General features: G+C 39.8%; 1 pseudogene; it reads left to right on the top strand.

Moving 5' to 3' along the window:
- Positions 1-8,025: 8,025 nt before the first annotated feature.
- Positions 8,026-9,841, top strand: LOC112428215 (large ribosomal subunit protein eL37 pseudogene; annotated as a pseudogene).
- The last annotated feature ends 758 nt before the right edge of the window (positions 9,842-10,599 follow it).

The raw sequence follows: 10,599 nt of genomic DNA, 5'->3' as shown, positions 1-10,599 counted from the left end.
GAGACGGGGTTTCACCGTGTTAGCCAGGATGGTCTCGATCTCCTGAGCTCGTGATCCCCCCGCCTCGGCCTCCAAAAGTGCTGGGATTACAGGCATGAGCCACTGCGCCCGGCCTGTATCAACTTTTATTATTTAACTTAACAGTCAGTGCTGAAACAGTTTTCATGGAGGCCTGCCTGGTCAGCTGTTCGTGAGACCTGGCCTGCTGCAGCACAATTTAAAATTGTGATATTTCATGACAGTGAAAGAGGCTATGACAAAGAATAAGGGGAAGAAGATACAGTTTAGATGACGGGAGTATGTTTTTCAGAAAAGGAAATGGTGTTTAAAATGACATGTTTATAAACTATGTTTGAATATTGAAATACTTGTATATTGATAATTCTAAAATAATACAACTATTCACCTTTGAAAGTTGTAGTTAATAGTAGGAAATAGGTTTATTTTTATTACTTATGCACAGTTCTTTTTACCATTTTTAAAAGTAAATTGCAGATATAAGTGAATACTTCTACATATGCTTTAGTTATAAAATTTAAGGAACTACTATTTGATTATCTTCATATCACTTGGAATAAGCCATGAGAATTACTGATTTTTACAGATAAAATATCTCTTGTTTTGTGAAGGATTTTTCTTATATTTCCCAATTAACTGTTTCTATATATATAATAAAAATTATCTTCTCACCATTCCATGTGTCTGTTTTAATGTTAATATTGTACCAAATGTGAACTATACCTCATTTCTAAAGTTTATGTAACCACATAGTGTTTTATGTCCAATAAAATGTTATTTATGTACTCGGTTTACAACATACCTAATTTTTCATAGACGAAAAATGGGCATTTTGGCAACCTTTAATGGTGACAAAATGAAACACTTAGAATCTTCTTTTTAGAAAAATAAAATATGCCGGGCGCGGTGGCTCAAGCCTGTAATCCCAGCACTTTGGGAGGCCGAGACGGGCGGATCACGAGGTCAGGAGATCGAGACCATCCTGGCTAACACGGTGAAACTCCGTCTCTACTAAAAAATACAAAAAAAACTAGCCGGGCGCGGTGGCGGGTGCCTGTAGTCCCAGCTACTCGGGAGGCTGAGGCAGGAGAATGGCGTGAACCCGGGAGGCGGAGCTTGCAGTGAGCTGAGATCCGGCCACTGCACTCCAGCCTGGGCGGCAGAGCGAGACTCTGTCTCAAAAAAAAAAAAAAAAAAAAAAAAGAAAAATAAAATATGTACTTTCTACCTTTTGGATATGAATTTTCACTTGTTTTCTACTGACAGTTACTTCTCAAATAGTGTACATTATAAATAAAGTTATAATTAGTGGAAAGAATATTGATCAAAATATTTTATATTCCATCTTTACCTCTGTTCAGAAACTTCATGTAAAATTGTATATGTGTATTTCAAAATGTAAAAGTAATGTTTGTAAGGATCTTCACAATTATCAAAGCATTAAATGTACCATTAATTTTTTATTTACTAAATAACAGGGAAGTTTATTAAGTGGTACAAATATCACATTTCCTCTGTTTTGATACTTGTTTGTTACAGTTTATAGTTTATGTTATCTGAATCCAGGATTGTTTTATTTTTTTAAATAGAGATGGGGTCTCCCTATGTTTCCTGGGTTGGTTTCCAACTCCTGGCCTCAAGTGATCCGCCTGAATAGTTGGTATTATCAGCATGCATCACACCAACTGGTGCTTTTTAAATTATTATTATTATTTTAATTTTATTTTTTAAATTAAAAAAATTTTTTTGAACTAAAAGTAGATCTGCCGTTTGATCCAGCAATCCCACTAGTAGGTACCTACCCAGAGGAAAAGAAATTGTTATATGAAAAAGATACTTGCACATACATGTTTATAGCAGCACAATTTGCAGTTGCAAAAAATATAGAACCAACCCAAATGCCCATCAATCAACGAGTGGATAAAGAAAATGGAATACTACTCAGCCATAAAAAGGAATGAAATAATGGCATTCACAGCAACCTGGATGGAATTGGAGACTTTTATTCTAAGTGAAGTAACTCAGGAATGGAAAACCAGATACAGTGTGTTCTCACTTATAAGTGGGAGCTAAGTGATGAGGACACAAAGGCGTAAGAATGATATAATGGACTTTGGGGACTTGGAGGAGAGAGTGGGAGGGGGGTGAGGGATAAAAGACTACACAATGGGTACAGTGTACACTGCTTGGATGATGGGTGCACCAAAATCTCAGAAATCACCACTAAAGAACTTATTAATGAAACCAAACACCTATTCCCCAAAAACCTATTGAAAATTTTAAAAACAATCAAATACAATAAAATAAAATATATAAAATTAAAAAAATTTTTAAATAGGGATGGGATCTCACTATGTTGCCCAGGCTGGTCTCAAACTCCTGGTCTCAAGCGATCCTCCAATCTCAGCCTCCCAAAATGCTGGGATTATTGGTGTGAGCCACCATCGCTGGCTAGATGCTGACTGGAGTTTGAATTCAAGATTTCTTTTACGATCATTGTTTATGATTAATTTTAGGAGTAAATTCTGTTTTTCAAAGAAGTCTTTAAATCAATGGCACAACTTACAATTAATGGCATTTTAGAATTAGCATCATATGGCATGATTTATATGTTGTCAGCAGCAAGCCTTGATTTCATCCACCTGGGGTAGAAAATGAAATACCATTAAATTTTAATGTCCAACTTTCCATGGTTCTTCTCCCCAGGCTGTGATCTCTTGACCTGTCCCTCATCCTCCACTTTCTCATGATTCTCATTAGGTATTTCTGGGAGTCCTGGACAGCGTGCCTTACACCAGGTCTATAACTTGCTCCTCTGAAGTCCCGGGAGGTACCTGCTGCTAGCTCTCCCGCTTCGTTCCTGGCCACGGCCACTGCACTTCCGGTGGCCTGAAGGAGGATCACGTGAGACATCCTGGGGTCTGCACTGTGTGCAGTCCCCAGACACAGTCCCCTCAGGACTGTTGAGTAGTCGGGTTCTTGGTGGCTTCAGTGTAGTCCCCAAGGCTCGCTCTCCTTGGTCCAGGAGTAGCTCTGCTCAAAGCCAAAGGGTCTCCAGGTGTCTCAGGGAAGCTTCTGTCACAAACTTACTGTACCCTTTGTTTTTCCAGCCTTCCACACACACACAAGTCTCCATGGAATCACAGGGCAGTTCCAACTCACTCCCCTTTCAACAGGAAAATTGCAACAGCCTCCCTTCTACCCAAAAGGCATCACGTCATTTAAAAGAAGGATGAGGCAGGGCAGTCAGTAATAACAATGGCGACCACATAGCTGTCACTCCATTTTGATGTTAGGAAACTCAACAGAGAAAATCAGAGCGGTTGAATGAGTTGCTCAAGGTCACAGACCTAAGAAAACCATGCTCAGGATTTGAGCCAAGGACTGCCTGTCTCCAAAGACACTTATGCCATCTCCCATAAAAGGACTGGATTTTTTCTGTCCCATGGCTGTTTTTACCTCTTGCTGAGCCTATCAGCTGAGGTACGTAGAGTAAGGGGTGGGGAAGCACCAACTCCTCCATGTGCAATGGGTTGAAACACCTATTCCACATTACTGCTGTTGTTGCAGAAGGTATAAAGGGGGTGGGGACCTACCAAAAGGCTCCTGAATTTGTTTTTCAGCTTTTCACTTACATTTTTGTTTCTATTGTACCATTTGATGCATGCACCTAAGTGCCTTTAAAAAGGAGGCTCCAAACAGCTGAGAAAGAAACGTTATAAAATCGATGATATCTGGTATCTTTTTTTTTCTTTTTTGAGACAGAGGGTTGCTCTGTCGCCGAGGCGGGAGTACAGTGGCACCATCTCGACCCACTGCAACCTCCGTCTCCTGGCCTCAAGTAGTTCTCCTGCCTCAGCCTCCGAAGTAGCTGGGACTACAGGCACCCACCACCACGCCTGGCTAATTTTTGTATTTTTAATAAAGACAGGGTTTCACCACGTTGGCCAGGCTGGTCTTGAACTCCTGAACTCAGGTAATTTGCCCTCCTCAGCTTCCCAAAGTGTTGGGATCACAGGCGTGAGCCACCGCAACTGGCTTAATGACATCTTTTATGAAATCCTTTTTATGTTTTCAAGTGAATTTGGGTATTTTGTTTTATGTTTTCTAGTGAATTTGGTCAGTTTTCTCCCTTGAAAGAACTGCAATGCAATTTATTCATTCAGTCTTTCTTTTCCTTTCTTTTTCCCTCCCTTCCTTCTCTCTGTCTTTCCCCCATTTATCATCTAGGAGACACCTGCATGTGTTTGAAGCAGTTCTAAGCATTGTGGGATACAGAGATGAACACAACTGATACCTGTCCTAGGATATTACGTTGTAAAGAACTGGATCTTTAGAACAGAAGGTAAATACAGAAAAATTCTAATACCAATTATAAAAGGATAAATACTTAAGCAAATCTGATAAGTGTGATGTGTTTCGTTTTGTACGTAGATCACTCTCCACTGAGAGAAAAGAGAGCAGGGCACTAGGGAAAGCATCATGAGGAGATGGTATACGTGGTAGATTTGGAAGGATAGGTGAAAAGTTGTTATGCAGAGATGGAGCATGGGCAGAATTTGGGGCAGTAGAACCATCAGAAACTATATGATGGGGTCAATGAAGAATAGGCTATACATGGTGAAATGAATGGAATGCTTACATCCCCCCCAAATTCGTATGTTGAAATCTTATCCCTTAAGCTGTTGGTATTAGGAGGTGAGGGCGTTAGCATGTGATTAGGTCATGAAGGTAAAGCACTCGTAATTGGGATCAGTGCCTTTACAGTAGGGACCCCAGAGAGCTAGCTAAACCCTTCCATGACGCAAGGACACAGCAAGAAGGCACTCTCTATCACTGGACGTGGAATCTGCTGTGCCTTGATCTTGGACTTCCTAGCCTATAGAAATGTCATAAATAAATTTCTGTTGTTTATAAGCTACCCAGGTTATGGTATTTTATTATAACAGCCTGAAATAGACTAAGACACATGGTTAACAATAGATATTTAATTTTGATGGGATGTTAGTTTTTCAAGGTGGGTGAAAAAATACGCTTAAAAAGGTAGGCCAAGACCAAATTTAGGAGACCTTAAATCCTTAAATGCCAGTCTTTGGACTGACATAGGACTTTTTTTTTAGACAGAATCTCATTCTGTCACCCAGGCTGGAGTGTAGTGCCGTGATCTCGGCTCACTGCAACCTCCGCTTCCCAGGTTCAAGTGATTCTTGTGCCTCAGCCTCCTGAGTAGCTGGGATTACAGGCATGGTGTGCACCACCACACCTGACTCATTTTTCTATTTTTAGTAGAGACAGGGTTTCGCTATGTTAGCCAGGCTGGTCTCCAACTCCTAGACTCAAATGATCTGCCCACCTTAACCTCCCAAAGTGTTGGAATTACAGTCATGAGCCACTGCACCTGGCCTGTTTTGTTTTTCCTGTTTTAACTTTCCAGTTTTCCTGTTTGTTGAAGATTGGTCCAATTATACTCCTTAGTTTGTTTCGTACTTTGGCCATTGGTCTGTGTTAGGCTCTTCCTTCTCCATCTTTCATTCATTTTTATTTTCTTTTACTTCTGCCTTTGATTTCCATCCCCACCACCCACCAATGGCAGCAATTCTTGGGCACTTGATACTTATGCTTTTCTTTATATGTGTTTTTATTATCTAAATACTATTGTATACATGCTTTAAAAATATTTTTCTGCCAGTCGTGGTGGCTCATGCCCAGCACTTTGGGAGGCTGAGGCAGGCAGATCACCTGAGGTCAGGAGTTCGAGACCAGCCTGGCCAACATGGTGAAACTCTGTCTCTACTAAAAATACAAAAATTAGCCAGGGGTGGTGGTGTGCCTGGAGTCCCAGCTACTCAGGATGCTGAGGCAGGAGAACCGCATGAACCCAGGAGGCAGAGGTTGCAGTGAGCTGAGATTGCGTCACTGCACTCCAGCCTGGGCAACAGAGCAAGAAACTCCATCTAAAAAAATAATAATAAAAAGTAAAAATAAAAATATTTCTCATTATGGAAAATCTCAAACATAAAATGTAGCATATTATAATGAACTCTCATGTATCTACCATCCAATTATAATAATGATAAATTATTGTCAAATCTTGGTTATCTCTATTCCCACCCACCTATTCCTTCCCCTCAGGTTATTTTGAGGAAAATCACAGATATTATATTATTTCATTTGTAAATATTTTAGTATAAATCTTTAAAAGATATGGGCTTTTTGGGGAGGAAACATAACTTCAATGCTATTATCTTCCTTAGAAAAGGTGGTAAAGACTGGGCACAGTGGCTCATTCCTGTAATCCTAGCATTTTGGGAAGCTGAGGTGGGAAGATCTCTTGATTCCAGGATTTTGAAACCAGCCTGGGCGAGATGGTGAAACCTCATATCTATAGAAAATACAGAGAAGTTAGCTAGACGTGGTGGTGTGGGCCTGTAGTCCCAGCCACTTGGGAGGCTGAAGTGGGAGGACCACTGGAGTTCAGGAGGTCAAGGCTGCAGTGAGCTGAGATAACACCACTGCACTCCAGCCTGGGTGAGACAAGCAAATCCTTGTCTCAAAAAAAAATTGTAGTGAAAATTTTAAAAATATTTCTTAAATAAGTGGTATTCACATTTCCTCAGTATTTCTGTAGAATATCAGAGGATGTTGAAATTATTAAAATTTATAAATTTGGGCTGGGCATGGTGGCTCATGCCTGTAATCCTAGCACTTTGGGAGACTGAGGCAGGTGGATCACTTCAGTTCAGTAGCTCAAGACCAGCCTGGGCAACACAGGGAGATCCTGTCTCTACAAAAATCACAAATAATCAGCTGGGCATAGTGGCTCGCACCTTAGTTCCAGCTACCTGGGAGACTGAGGTGGGAGGATTGCTTGAGCCCAGGAGGTTGAAGCTGCAGTGAACTCTGATTGCACTACTGCACTCCAGCCTAGGCAACAGAGTGAGACCCTGTTTAAAAAAAAAAAAAAAAAAAAAAAAAAAATCTACGAATTTGGAGGAGTTGCCCTGAAGAGTTGGAACTAAGACTTCTTTGGGTATGTTGAGGCTGGTTCTGGGAACATTGAAAATACCAAACTGGAAACAACTGTTGCTAGTGGAACAATACTGCTACTACTGGGGAGAATATAATTGGTGTGATGGTAATGATTCCCTTTTAGATTTTTCAGTTCTTTAGAACCCTGCTAACTCTGTTTCTGCCTCCTGTATGGACTTGTCCTGATGCTAACAACTCATGTCTTTTTGTCCACTCCTCTCCACTACTGTGCTGATATTATTTAGAATTTTAGTTCTTGATTATTATGCTATAAATATATTTTTATTTCTTTCTCTTTTCTTTGTTCGTTTTTGAAAATAAAAACTTAGGGTCTGAATTTCATATATCTTTATCAGATAAAAATTTTATTTTTCATTTATTATGTTTTTTTGTTAAAAAACAGCTTTATTAAGGTATAGTTGACATACAATAAACTGAAAATATTTAGAATGTATGTTTGGGTAAGTTATAGGTATACACTCTTGAAACCATCACCCTTATTATGTATATATTATTATATAAGCATAATGAGCATACTTATCTCTACCTTCCCCCTCCCACCACCACCAAACTTCCTTGCGTTCCTTTGTAACCCTGCTCACCCACGCCTGCCTGCCTGTTTCCCCTGTTCCCAGGCAACCACCCATCTTTTTTCTATCACTATAGATTAGTTGCATTTTCTAGAATTTTTTAATAAATGGTTAAAACAGTGTATACTCTCTTTTATCTATTTAGCATAATTATTTTGATGTTCACTTATGTTGTTTCATGGATCAATAGTTTATTCTTTTTATTGCTGAATAGTATTTCATTACATAAATGTGCTACAATTTGTTTATCCATTCACCTAGTAATAGACATTTGGATTATTTCCAGTTTGGACTATTACAAATAAATTTGCTATGAACATTTATGTACAAGTCTTTTGTGAACATATGCTTTTTTTTCTCCTGAGGTAATTCTTTGGAGTCAAATGGCTGGATCATATGGAAGGTATATATTTCACTTATTTATTTATTTAGAGACAGGGTCTTGCTCTATTGCTGAGGCTGGAGTGCAGTGGCATGATCTCGGTTCACTGCAACCTTCACCTCCCAGGTTCAAGTGATTCTCATGCCTCAACCACCTGAGTAGCTGGGATTACAGGCATGTGCCACCATGCCCAGCTAATTTTTTTATTTTTAGTAGAGATGGGGTTTCGCCATGTTGACCAGGCTGGTCTTAAACTCTTGGCCTCATGTGATCCACCCACCTTGGCCTCCCAAAGTCCTGGGATTACAAACATGAGCCATTGCCCCTGGCCTGTATAGTTAACTTTTTAGGAAACTGCCAAACTATTTCTCAAGTAGTCATATTAATCTGTTTGCTTTGCTTTGAGGAAAGAGTGAGACCCTCTCATATTGTTTTATATTGTTTTATACTCAGTACTTGTTTTAAGAAAAATAAGGAAGTAAAACCAAAGACAGGCAGCCTGGTGCCAGGCCCAAAACTGGGCCTGGGCCTGCCTGGCCTAAACCTAGTAGTTAAAAATCAACTCATAACTTAGAAACCGATATTATTCACAGATTCCAGACATTGTATAGAAGAACACTGTGAAACTCCCTGCCCTGTTCTGTTTCTCTCTATCAGTGCATGAAACCCCTGTCACGTATCCCCGAGATTGCTCAATCAATCATGACACTTTCATATGAAATCTTTAGTGTTGTGAGCCCTTAAAAGGGACAGAAATTTGCACTCGGGGAGCTCAGATTTTAAGGCAGTAGCTTGCTGATGCTCCCAGCTGAATAAAGCCCTTCCTTCTACAACTCGGTGTCTGAGAGGTTTTGTCTGTGGCTTGTCCTGCTACAGCTTGAGGCTGGGTAATTTATACAGAAAAGAGGTTTATTTGGCTCACAGTTCTGCAGGCAGTACAAGCATGGCACTTTGCATCTGCTCAGCTTTTGATGAGGCCTCAGGAAGCTGTTACTCATGACGTGTAGGGAGAGCAGGTGTGTCACATGGCGAAAGCACTAGCAAGAGAGATGCCAGGCTCCTTTAAACAACCAGCTTTTACACGAACTAATAGAGAAAGAACTCACTTATCACCAAAGGGATGGTGCTAAACCATTCGTGAGGTATCCGCCCCTATGATCCAAATACCTCCCACTAGGCCCCACCTCCAACACCGGGGATCATATTTCAGCATAAGATTTGAAACTATAGAAGTAGTTGAGTAATTTTACCTTCGAACTAACAGCATGTTAGAGTTCTAGTTCCTTTAAATATTTGGCAACTTTTGGTATGGTTAATGTGTGGTGGTATTTTATTACAGTTTTAATTTCCATTTCCCTAATGACTATTGGTGTTGCCTGTCTTTCATGTGCTTATTTCCCATCCGTCTACCTTCTTTAGTAAAGTGTCTGTTCAAGATAAACCACATTGTGCACCATAAAATGTCTCCATGCTCTCTGGTCTCGGCTGCAGAAGCGAGATGACGAAGGGAGCGTCATCGTTTGGAAAGCGTCGCAATAAGACGCACACATTGTGCCGCCGCTGTGGCTCTAAGGCCTACCACCTTCAGAAGTCGACCTGTGGCAAATGTGGCTACCCTGCCAGGCGCAAGAGAAAGTATAACTGGAGTGCCAAGGCTAAAAGACGAAATACCACCGGAACTAGTCGAATGAGGCACCTAAAAATTGTATACCGCAGATTCAGGCATGGATTCTGTGAAGGAACAACACCTAAACCCAAGAGGGCAGCTGCTGCAGCATCTAGTTCATCTAAAGAATGTCAACGATTAGTCATGCAATAAATGTTCTGGTTTTAAAAAATAAAAAATAAATAAATAAATAAATAAATGTCTCCATAAGTTTAAAAGGATTTAAGTCATACAAAGTATGTTTTCGGACCACAGTGGTATTAAATTAGAAATCAATAACAGAATGATATCTGAAAAATCCCCAAATATTTGGCCCCAGTGTTGCTGTTAAGAAATCTGCTGCTAAATCTTCTTGTACCTTTGGAGGAGATATGCTCTTTTTTTCCTGGAAGCTTTTAGTATTTTCTCTTTCTCTTTGTTCTTCAATGTGCAATGCTCTTTCTACATTCTTAATCTCTCCTATTGGGCATGCAACCCTTTCCATCTGACTTCTTTTATCTTTAATTTAGAGATATTTGTTTTTATTATAATCTTAAATATTTGCTCTCTCTTTATTTTCTCTTCCTTTGGACTCCTGTCTTCAAGATGTCAGCATGTCTACTTTTATGCTCCATGGTACTTAACTTTTTATTTCTGTATTTCTCTCATTATCTTTTTTTCTGCCTTCTGAGAGATGTCCTCAGTCTGATCTTTCAGTTTTACAATTTTCCTTTGGCTGCATTCAGCTTGCTATTTATCTCATCTAGAAGTCTTACTTGGAAGCATAATTTTTTATACTTGATCTATGTATAACATCTGTCTTTCTTTATGACTTTTTTCCTGCTTCCTGTTACCAGTAGCTTTTTGACAATATTGGTTGTGCTTATTTTGTTTCATTTTTTTGAGACAGTCTCACTCTGTCACCTAGGCTAGAG

Source organism: Macaca nemestrina, chromosome 5 (genome assembly GCF_043159975.1).
Source record: "Macaca nemestrina isolate mMacNem1 chromosome 5, mMacNem.hap1, whole genome shotgun sequence".
Taxonomy (NCBI): domain Eukaryota; kingdom Metazoa; phylum Chordata; class Mammalia; order Primates; family Cercopithecidae; genus Macaca; species Macaca nemestrina.
Note: the sequence above shows the minus strand (reverse complement) of the source record. Positions and strands in the feature narration are given on the sequence as shown.